The sequence below is a fragment of the Podarcis cretensis genome, assembly GCF_951804945.1.
Source record: "Podarcis cretensis genome assembly, chromosome: 9".
Classification (NCBI taxonomy): domain Eukaryota; kingdom Metazoa; phylum Chordata; class Lepidosauria; order Squamata; family Lacertidae; genus Podarcis; species Podarcis cretensis.
In genome coordinates, this window is record NC_137178.1 from 7,594,123 (window position 1) to 7,606,206 (window position 12,084).

At 40.3% G+C, this 12,084-nt stretch overlaps 1 protein-coding gene and 1 long non-coding RNA gene across 5 annotated transcripts in view; one reads left to right on the forward strand and one right to left on the reverse strand.

The window, feature by feature from the left end:
* CTNNA2 (catenin alpha 2) overlaps positions 1-12,084 on the forward strand; it is a 562,131-nt gene that overhangs the window by 107,334 nt on the left and 442,713 nt on the right. The window lies entirely within an intron of this gene.
* The window catches only part of LOC307224447, a 52,123-nt gene that overhangs the window by 32,383 nt on the left and 7,656 nt on the right, over positions 1-12,084 (reverse strand). The window contains exon 1 of one of the 2 annotated variants that reach the window (XR_013842531.1): positions 9,620-9,899. The exons of the other annotated variant lie outside the window; for it this stretch is intronic. This is a non-coding gene — a long non-coding RNA (uncharacterized lncRNA). Of the gene's footprint in view, positions 1-9,619; positions 9,900-12,084 lie in introns of those variants that run through there. 2 annotated transcript variants of the gene reach the window in all.

A 12,084-nucleotide genomic window follows, 5' to 3' on the forward strand; every position in this document is an offset into this window, starting at 1 on the left:
TATCATTTTCCTACTGGTATTAGTGGGATTTGCAGTGTACAATCCTAAACTAAGCATATTAATTCAAAAAGAAAATCATTCAGATTTAAATGGATTTTGTTCCGTATTAATTATGTATTTGATTGCTGCCTTAAACACAACTGTGCATTTGTCCTTTGGATTAAAATAGGGCTGGTAGATTTGTTTTTGTCTTTCTCGTTATACTGCCTTTTCCCCCTTCATCTAAAAAACCCCCACATTGCTCTCCTCACAATGTTAACTTTACTTTGAGGAAGCAGAAGGGACATAACTCTATTACTTTACACAGTATTATTCCCTTTATGCCTCTGGACCATCTTAGATTGCGTTATAAGTGACATTGATTTATTGATTGTGGACTACATGTGCTGGGTTTTCCCACCAGAATAACTGACCTATGTGCTCTATCCAAGCTAGCTCTCTAGGGACACTTTGCTTTCATTCATATTCTGCAAGGAAATACCATGGGTTGTTTCCGTCTCTTTCAAGTGAGAACATGTCGAACATTATCGCTTTATGATCCCATAAGTTCTTCCTCATTTTCAGATGTGCTTTCTTTCTAAAGCTTTCAAACATAGCACAAATAGAACAGACAGGACCCCCTGCCTGCCTTTAGGAGGTGATAACATTTTTATAGCTATTGCGCTAGGAAGCTATCAAATCTCCACACTATTAAAAAAAATGTTTTGTCATTGAGAGCAAATAATGAGCTTGGGCTGGAAAGTTTGTTTTTTTAGTTTAATATAACATCTATGGATTTTCTTCTTGTCTAGTAGGGGTATTATCCTTTATCTTAGTTTTTCCACTGTGCTACAGAATTAGGTAGACAGTTTAAGGTATCTTCCCTGCCAACCTTTGTTTGGAAGCCACATTCTTCCTCCCAGTTTCTTCAAGGAGTAATGGCATATGTAAAAATAATAATGAGTATAAAGTGTTCCATTATCACTATTTTGGTAGCGTTCTATTCTTCAAGCATTTATGCATTATGCATCTCTTGATAAAAGAAGGTTATCCATTTTGCATTAACATAAGCTGCCACAGAATTCTGATTTTTATCAGTAGCAAAATGTCAAATATTAAATTTTTACCAGAAATCAAGACTAGGTCAGTGCTTGTTACAGCTCATTGTGTTTTCTTTTAATCTAACACCCCCTGTTTTTTGCCTTGATAAACAAGAAAATGGATGTACCTTTCTTACAAGCTGACAGGTTTGCTTGTTTATTTTTTAAACAAATGATTATTTCTTTGTAGCGAGACTCCAAAACGTGGACCTTGGCTTTCTTGAAGTTTCCATCTCCTTTTGTCTCAACAACCCCATTTGTTTCTTTTCCTTTGAAATATTCCAAATTTTATTTCTTGAAGTACGCCATGCTTGCTGCTGCCACACTAATTATGCCATCTTCTGATTTATTTAGAAGTAGGCTCTACCTAGGGACGCGGGTGGCACTGTGGTCTAAACCACTGAGCCTAGGGCTTGCCGATCAGAAGGTCAGCGGTTTGAATCTCCGTGACGGGGTGAGCGCCCGTTGTTTGGTCCCAGCTCCTGCCCACCTAGCAGTTCGAAAGCGCATCAAGTGCAAGTAGATAAATAGGTACCACTCTGGCAGGAAGGTAAATGGCATTTCTGTGCACTGCTCTGGTTTGCCAGAAGCAGCTTAGTCATGCTGGCCACATGACCCGAAAGCTGTCTGTTGACAAATGCCAGTTCCCTTGGCCTATAGAGCAAGATGAGCGTGCAATCCCAGAGTCGTCTGCGACTGGACCTAACGGTCAGGGGTACCTTTACCTTTAGGCTCTACCTACACATGCTACCTCCCAAACTGCAGATGCATGAAACTTTCAATCCCCCCCCCCGAGGGTATCTGCACCTCACTGAACACTTGTTCCACACTGGGGACAATTTTAAGGTCTATCCAACTATTGGCATTATTGTTCTCCTTTCAGAGCATGGGTTGGATATGATGCGCAGTGAGCCCGCCACTTATGCAACAATTCGGTTCTAGGGATCCATGCACAAGGGCAAACTTGCTTAAGGCCAGGAACTCCGAAACTGCCCCCATCCCATGACTAGCCCCACCTGTCTGTAGCAGACTTTGCCCTCTGCTTCACTTACTGGACTCTGGGAAAGTCATGTGAGGGCCTTGGAGTACATCCTTTCCAAAGGCTGGTAAGCAAGGCAGAGGGATCAAAAAGCTATTTCCATGGCGGGCAACCTGGTGGGGAGCTAAAAAGGGTAAATAGGACCTTAGAAAAAAGCTTTATTCAAAAGTAAAGGCAATGCCTTCCTTACCAGCCTCTGGGAAGGAGGTGTGAAAGCTTTGTGAGCTTCCCAGAGCTGGGTAAGTCAGGCAGAGGCCTTAAATAGCTCTTTCTGTGGCTCTTTCCATTGACCCACCAGGCCATATTGGGTGAATCTTAATTTGCAGTCACAGCTTAAAGTTTCAATCACCTGATGCCATATGACATCATGTCACATGACATCAGGTGATTGACAGGTAGACAACCCCACCAGCCTAACCAAGCGGCCTTCAGAGAGTTGGCCACTTCGGGTCTAGGTAGTTGTGCATTATGGGGTAGCGGCGGCTGCTGGCCGTGTGAAAAGTATGTAATTGAGATTTTGGCACATGACTACTGTTTGCCCAATAGCCAAAGAAGTGCTGCACCGAGACAGGAACACAATCTGTAGTTCTGACCTAGGAAGTGATTACTGCTCCTCTGTAGAGGTTGCCAACAGGTGTTCTGGCAAATCTGGATAGCGAAACTGCAGCCAGGATGAAAGAGCAATTGCTATTGTGCCTAGGATACAGGTGTGGCATATTATATTCCTCTACAAAATGGGATCTATAATCTGCCTTAAGTAGCAGTGTAAAAGCAATACTCTAAGCAGTATAATAAGAATCTGCCTTGTACAGGATGTTCAAGTGTGTGTACTTTTTGCTATTGTGAAAAAGCTCCCATTATATTCATGTCACATTTAAGGTTAGCACATTTATGTATCCATTTCAATCTTAGTACATGAAGTCAATACACTTGATTCAACTTCATTACGCTGCAGTTCGTCTCTCTCTCTCTCTCTCCCCCCACCGCCCAATTTTGCTGACACCCTTACAGGATTGCATGCCATTAGTGCCTCAAGCTATTTTATTATAAGATTTGCCAATAAACAACCTATTTTTTAAATTGAATTTCCTTTCCAGACATTGGATTTTGGTGTGAGAATTGTTCTAATGCTGCTTCTTTAGTAAGAAAAAAATACAGTTTGTGGAAGGACTGGTAAAGATTGTATTGGAAGTGCATGCCTGACTAATGAAAGATAATAAAATGCCACACCTCAAGCCTATATTCTTCTTTAAAAAATAAAATAAAATAAATCAGATAAGTTTGTTTGTCTCAGGCCAAGCTTCCAGCATTTTTTTTTTTTTATACTGTTACTGTTGACAATCTATGGAATATTGTACCGCACCAGGGGTTTTATCATCCACAGCTCTGCAGTATTAAGATTCCTTTGAAGGGCATGTGGGGGAGGATGAGAACATCTGTTCAGATAACTGGTATTAGACTTTTGTCCCTCTTTTACCCTTTTGATTCAATAGGGTCAAAAGGTCTTCCTCTGCCAGTCTGTTCCTGAGAGGGCAGGGCTCCCCCTTCTCATGGAGAAGCACACAAGTTTGGCCCTGTCTGCAGACGCCAGGAGATACCGTATTTTTCGCTCTATAACATGCACCAGACCATAACACGCACGTAGTTTTTAGAGGAGGAAAACAAGAAAAAAAATATTCTAAACAAAATAGTGGATATATGATTTTTGTGGTTCATGCTGTGGCCACAGACATGTGATCTGACAGTGAGTTTGGAGTAGCCCAATGTAAAAATCCTGAGGATCCATGTGGATCCATGCTTTGTAACCACGGAGGAGGGAAGGAAGGAGAACCATGGATCCTCTGCTCACGACTGCAGCAGATCCCCCCCGCCACCCACAGGCATTCACTCCATAACACGCACAGACATTTCCCCTTACTTTCTAGGAGGAAAAAAGTGAGTGTTATGGTGCAAAAAATATGGTAGATGGCAAAAGGCCTGCAGGAGACTTGGAGAACAGAAATTCATGCTAAATAATTCCATTTTGTCATACTTGGGAGATGGGAAGTCTTTACTTGAGTGGTTCCTCCCATTGTTCCCAGAGTGGCTGGGGAAACCCAGCCAGGTGTGTGGAGTATAAATAATAAATAAAAAATCTTCTTCTTCTTCTTCTTCTGGCTGGCCCTTGTCAGGTGACGATATTCTTCTGTGCTGATGTGTTTATATTTCAGACACGGCCATGCACCGTGTCCATGATAAGGCGTGTCTTCTTGTACAATAACTTGTATGTAGCGATTTCAAATAACTTACATGTAGCAATGAATTATCTAATAGTGAACCACTTGCCTGAAGTTGCCTGTTTTTTTGCAATCATAAATAATCCTTCAAGGCTCACACTGTCAGAGGTTATGCAGCTGTCCAGAATAAGGACTTTTTCTATATGGTGACAATTCCCCAGAGAGGCATCAAATAATATAGGGGGTGACCATTTTGTGCAGAGGTTCCATTCCTGGCCCCCCTCACACATCAGCAGAGCGCACATAAGGCCGTCCCACCCTGCCCCTCATTCTGCCCTCTTCCGGGTCCAAAAGGACCAACACATTGGCGGTCAAACATCAATTGGACATGCACAAAATGGTCACTGTCTGTACCCTAGTCTAGCGTTTCAGACAGCAGGGTCTATATGGTTCAATTTTTAGCCCGGGTTTTTAATAAGCAATAATTTGGATGGTTTAACTGCTTTGAATGTTTTATTGTATTCATTCATTCGTAATGATACAGCTGTGTTTTAATGTTATTTTACCTGGCTCTTTTTTATTCTTGGAAACAGTAATTTTGGATTCAAAAGTTGCATACAGATCTCAATAATAATTGAAGATCCATTGCTAATGCTTTGTGATTTTCATCCATTATTGAAATGCTACTTCTAGGTATTGCTTTTCCCTCCCAGAGGGTACTTAAGGGTGTGCAGCTCCAGCACCTCTTTTGTTGTTAAAAAGTGTGGGACTTACTTTAACAACTTCATGGTGAGTAACAGCACCTCTTTTTCGTTGTAAGCATTACATTTTTTAACTGTAACAACTTCATGATGAGTACCGGCATCTATTTTTCTAGAGAAAAAAGCACCGCTTCTAAGAATAGTGGGAGTTATGAAATGCAGAAAATGATTATACTTCTTGCTATACTTTGCCTCTTGTTGCTTAAAGTTTGCAAGTTTTCAGTCATAAGGGACCATTCATATGAAGAGGATTAAAGGTCATTGGAATGAATTTCTGGTTTACATAAACTTATTTACAGCTCGGAGGGATGCGTGTGGCGCTGTGGTCTAAACCACAGAGCCTAGGGCTTGCCGATCAGAAGGTCAGCGGTTCGAATCCCCATGATGGGGTGAGCTCCCGTTGCTCTGTCCCAGCTCCTGCCAACTTAGCAGTTCGAAAGCACCCCCAAAAAAGTGCAAGTAGATAAATAGGTACCGCTCCGGCGGGAAGGTAAACAGCGTTTCCGTGAGCTGCTCTGGTTTCTCCAGAAGCGGCTTAGTCATGCTGGCCACATGATCCAGAAAAACTGTCTGTGGACAAACGTCGGTTCCCTTGGCCAGTAAAGCGAGATGAGCTCCGCAACCCCAGAGTCGTTCGTGACTGGACTTAACTGTCAGGGTTCCTTTACCTTTTTTTGTTCACAGCTCAGTCTGATGTGCTGAAGTTTAGAGCTATGGTCTGCTGGTATATGTACGGTATTTTAGAATTTATACTTTGTGTGAGCTGGAGAGGTGTGCCGACAGCTAGAATGTTTTAACTTGGAACTGGGACAGGATGGCTTTGAGTACTGACCCTCAGTTCTCATATAAACAGAATCTAAGCGAAATAATGTGTTTGTCCTAGGATGTAGTCTTTGAATAAATGTTGGTGTTTGTACATTTATTAAGTTTAAAACTCTTCCTGTCATCTGGACACTGTCTTCTAGCAATTGGTTGTGATCAGATGATAAACTGATTTATTATGATTTATTATGAGGAGGAAGAAGTGAGAAAACAAAGCAGAAGATGGGATGATAAAGGAGACAAACCAAAAATATATATATGGTCATGATTTTTTTCTTGTAACTAGGTCTGCTGTTTCAGGCTGAGGCTAATCCTGTTTATTTTGTTCAATATAAGGTTTTTAAAATAAAATAAAGGGAGCAGTACATACCAGTATCATGTAAATTGTAACATAGCTAAATATAGGCATGGTACATAGGCATAATGAAGAATGGGATTAATGTAATGGCTAAGGCTTAACCGAACAAAATTGTGCTGTTAACGGCAAGGTGACATTTGTGAGGTGCTGTACATCAGGTTGATAGTTTTGTGGCCTGAAAGATCGTCAAGTTCTGCATTCTCCTCCAGCTTCCCCTGGGAAAGACTGTAGTTACGATAATTAAAATCTATACATTTAATGGCCTGTGCATTATGTGAAGCTGTGGGTGATTGGATCTAAAAATGTTTCACAGCCTTAGGAAAATCCAATATGCTATATAATCTTTAACTGACATTGATGTTGATTTTGTGATCCTGACGCAACTCAGTCATTACCAGTTTTTTATACATAACGGTACATCAGCCATTGTGAAAAGGAAAAGCAAAAGAAAAAATGATATGGCTCTAAAGAGTTGCCTGGGACAAATAGATGGAAGCTATTTAAAGTAAGTTAATGATGCAGCTTAGCATTTAGAAAGTTAGAGTGGGAGTGTGAATCATTGTCAGAAGAATTGCTAATCACTGTTATTTAAAGTAGTGGTGCACCTTGAGCTTCATTAAATATAAAGTGCTGGTAACGTTTGGAGCTATTATACCTGACAATCGTGGGTGGATGTCTTTTCTCTCTCCCCTGTCCCCAATCCTGCAGTCTTTTCTGTTGTAAGGCAGGAATACTGTCAGCATACGGGCATCCCTCAGTATAGGAAACAAATTATTGTGCTCCCTAAGGCTACCAGCATGAGTTTGACCAAACTGCGGGAGGCAGTGGAAGACAGGAGTGCCTAGCGTGCTCTGATCCATGGGGTCACGAAGAGTCGGACACGACTAAATGACTAAACAACAAAAAAGGCATCCTGGCAGCAAATATTTATGTCCTTAGCAGAAAGGCATGGGGTTGGGGGGGAGGGTGTGAACAAGTAAAGAGAACAGAAAAATACCACATTGGAACCCAGCTTGCATTGGGCTCCATGGGAAAGCAAAGTGATGTAGAGAATAGAGAAGACTGTCCCTTTCCTGTTCAAACTGAGTGACTAACTTGGAGTACCTAGGATCCAGTTTGTGTTGCTTAAGACATGGTGAGAGGTAATTGTTTCTTGTCCGGTCAGCCTGCACAGCTGGGAAGACATACGGTAAAATTGTCCTGCCTTCAGAATAGAGAATAAGGAGGCTCACATCACTCTTGGAGATGTGGGAAGAGAGAGAAAAAAATAAGGATGACTAAACTCATCCAGTAGCTACTGCATACGGCTCATAATTAATCAAGCTCTCCAGTGTCCTTTAGGGGTTTTCTTGCAGATCCCTGCAGATTTTTCATTGATGGGTTCTATAGCATAAAATATGGGGTGCTGAGTGGTCTAAAGTTGCAGACTCAAGCCAAAGCCAACCCTTATGCCACCATGTGTTCCCCTTAAAATGCAAATGAGGTAGTGGGTTTTGCTCCCCCTGTCAGTCACTTAGAGTTCTGCTCCTCAGAGTAGAATCATAGTATTGTAGAATTGGAAAGGACCCAAAGGATCATTTAGTCCACCCCCAGCAATGCAGAAATCTCAGCTAAAGCATTCATGACAGATGGCCATCCAATCTCTACTTAAAAACCTTCAAGGAAGTAGAATCTACAACCTCCTAAGGAAGACCTTTCCACTGCCAAAGTTTCTCAGAAGAAGCTTTGCTGTTGCCAGTGATAAACCCCACCCTGAGAAAGTGTTGAAAATATTTTCCTTTTCCTGGATAAATCAAGTGAAATTGCCTTCTAGTTTCCCCCTACAAACAGGGTGGAGAATTTAAAGAGGCTATATACAGTATATCTAGCTTTAGAAAACACAGTTTTCCTAGCAGCTCACAAAATACTCATTAGTTTAGATTAATCTTTAAATCACTGTATACATGTCGGCTCTTGCATGCTGTGGATTTTCCAGTAAAAAAATAGTTTTGGTTTTTCTAACCAGACCCTTCAACCTCTTCTGCAACATTAGATGTTTTCTAATGTCTCATACTACCAATGTGCCAAGAGATAATGTGGAAAGATGGCTGAGAACTGCAGATTTCTTTTTCAAAAATATATATATCCTCCACTTGTGCTAAGCTTTGCCCTATTTTTTCTTAAGTAGGTTTATTTCTGTTTATTTCCAAAGGCAGAATTGCTGAGGTGTGGAGCTTGTGGAGCATTTTATTAATGTTTTCCCCCTCTCTCACTAGATTTTCAAAATGCTCTAGGACTACTTGTTATGCATCCTGCCTCTATAATAAAGCCCCATCACCTAGTTTATTTTAAAATCTACAAGAAAATCAGTTGACTCATTTCTCCCCTACTTGAATGTCATTCATTTTTTAAATTACATATGTGTTAAATTAAATTTTCTCTTGAGCTTGGCTGAGTGCTTTGCTTAAAACGAAGTGTTTGGCATGTGTCACAAATTACTTTTATTATGTGCATACACCTCTGTGTTACAGGTTTAGTCTTCAAAATAAAAGTAGAAAGAATGCAATTTATTGATTGATTGCTTTTCTAGCGCATTCATCATGATTCACACAATCCCAGAGTGTAGAACACTAAAGTCCATACATACATACATTCATACATAATTTGTACGCTGGCTTTACACAGTTAAAACCATGCTGAAGGCAACTTTCAACATGAAAAAAAATATTTAATTACAAACATAAAAAAGTTATAAACAATAAAAACATCAAAAAGTACACAACCAAATTGAAACAATTTTCACATAAAGCATGATATCTAAAATAAAGCTACAAAAATATTAATATCAATAACAGCAACAACTCCCATCTAACAAAACCCCCTTAAAAATACCCCAGTTTCTGCGTCTGGAGTCAATGAGGGCCTGCCCTCCGAGGCAGGTGGAAAAGGCCTGCAAGGCAGGGAGCAGTTCTTCCAGGAGTCACAGCCAATATGGTCCCTGGCCTCTTCAGCATACAGAAAAACAACATTTCATTTAAATGCAACAAATATACTAATAGCTGAACAAGTGCCAGTTTTACTTATAAGCTAAACAAGCTATGGCTTAGGGTCCCACTCTCTTGGAAGCCCCCCCAAAAAATTAAAGGGGAAGAAAACCTGGATGTACATTTCCAAAACATAAGATAAAAAACAAATAAAATAAAACCTAAATACAGCAACAGTGTTTTGTGTTGTGTAGGTTCCTATGGTGTAAGTAATGGGCCCCACCTGCTATATAAAGTGCCCCATCAAACCTAAATCCGGCCCTGAGCTGAACCACACCAGCCACTTTAGTAAGATGCTTGGGTAAATCGCCACATTTTTACCTGGCATCGAAACTTCATTAGAGTCGCAGCTGAGAAAGGAGGGCATTCCAGAGTTGTGGGGCCACATACTGTATTTCAGAGACCTGTGGCATCATGAGAAGCACACCCCACTACGACCTCAAAATCCAGGCAGCTGTAAAAGGGAGCAGGTGATCTTTCAGATACCTGAGTCCTGAGCCATCGAGGGCTTTAGTCAAAACAAGCACTTTAAATCCAGCTTGGCAGCCTGGCAGCAGTCAGTGCTGAGCTTTCTGCACCAGTGTTATATGTTAGTGGTAAGCTGCCCTAACTGCAGGCAAGATAATTTTGCAGGCCTGCTTAGATCTAGTTGAGGCCAAGACAGAAGCACTATCATTGGATCAAAGCAAAGCCAATCCAGGGCAGAGACTCTGGCCTCTTGCTTCTATTATTTTGAGTTAGCTTCACATTTGTTTCTCAGCCTTCCTCTAATGAGCTTGGGCTGGCAATTACTGGCCCAAGGTCACCACCTGTTCTTCATGGCTGCATTTCAATTCCAGTATGCATCATACAATTTCTTGTTAATATTATTAATGGAGTGGGTGGTCCTAATTTGCCTCATCCTTAAAATCCACTACTGCTGGCATTCACTATGCCAAAACTCCTGATTAAGTTATCAGACAATTCTGTGTAGAGCAAGTTAGTATCATGTTTATTTTCATTTTCTGTACAGCTATATTGAAACTATATTAAATCTCCCCAGGATTTTGACAAGAGAGCTTATATAATTTCTAATATATACTTTTGTTAGGGTAGAAGGGGGTAAAGGTGAAGCATATCCAAGCAATATGTTTCTTGGAATAGGCTTGAGAAAGTGTAGCCCAACCTTTGCCATCCAGGTGCCGTCTAGAGGTTTTGGTTTTTTTTTTTTTTTATAATAATTTTTATTACATTTTCCACAAAAAAGAACAAAAAAGCATATTTTCACAAACATTACAGAAAGAAAAATTTTCACAAACATTATCCAAAAAAGAAAGAAAAAAAAAGGAAAAAAAAAAAAGGAAAATTTGACATAAAAATAATCTCACTTTCCAATTATACCCTTCAAAACCTTATTTTCCTTACTTCCACCCGCCTCCCGATCTTGTATTCTATGTAATAATTAGTTCAGCAAGCTCAATTTTGTTCATTTTGATTATTGGTCCCTCCCTTTGTGTTCTTAATTAACTCAGTCACTAGAACCCCTTCTTTTCCTTTTCAATGTCCTCAACATTCAAAGATTTTACAGTGTTTTTGTAAATAAACTTTAAACTTCTTCCAGTCCTCTTCCACCTGCTCTTCTCCTTGATCTCGAATTCTGCCGGTCATTTCTGCCAGTTCCATATAGTCTATTACTTGCATCTGCCATTCTTCCAGAGTGGGTAAATCTTGTGTCTTCCAATACTTTGCGATGAGTATTCTTGCTGCTGCTGTAGCGTACATAAAGAAAGTTCTATCCTTCTTTGGCACCAGTTGGCCGACCATGCCCAGAAGAAAGGCCTCTGGTTTCTTCAAGAAGGTATACTTAAATACCTTTTTCAGTTCATTATATATCATCTCCCAGAAAGCCTTGATCCTAGGGCACGTCCACCAAAGGTGAAAAAATGTCCCTTCAGTTTCTTTGCATTTCCAACATTTATTATCGGGCAAATGGTAGATTTTTGCAAGTTTGACTGGGGTCATGTACCACCTATATATCATTTTCATAATATTCTCTCTTAAGGCATTACATGCCGTGAATTTCATACCGGTGGTCCATTTTGCGCAGGGGCCATGCTAATCTTCTCTGTATCGTTCCAATTTTAGTATATGTGCTGCCGAGGTTTTGAGCTACAACCACCAATAGCCATAGCCAGCATGGGTGCTGGTGCAGTCTCACAAATGTACCATGCAATCCCACCCAGTACAGCCCTGGTTCCAAGAATGTAGAAGATTTTGATTGTATTTGATTAAGTATTCTCAGCAACTCCTGGTTGTATAATTCAATTTTGGTGCTCATTATTTCACGTAAATTTAAGTTGTTTCAGTCTGTAGAAATCTGCACCAATTTGACAGCTTCCAAAAGTATAAAATCAATTGTACATATTTAAATTATGATGTCAGCTCTTCAACAAGAAAAAACTTCTGCAGTTCATAATTTGCTTTCAATCTTTACAGCTTCAAAGAATGTATTAGTGAGTGCAGTTCAGGAACTGGAGGCCCTGCCCTTTAGCTTTTTCTACTATAACATATTAACTACTGGAACTTTGGGCACTATTTATAATAGAGTGTATTCTGGCAAAGTTCCTGCTAAACAGGATCAACAGTAGGCACCAGAAAGAGCACCAAAAGGGCAAGAATCTTTGTCCATTCGTTCCAGTGATTGTAGACTTTTAGTTACACAAACAAGGAATTGGTGTTTGTGGCAGCCAAGCACTCCAAAAAATAATAATGATGGAAACCCTACGATCACCTCACCTTCTAGATAT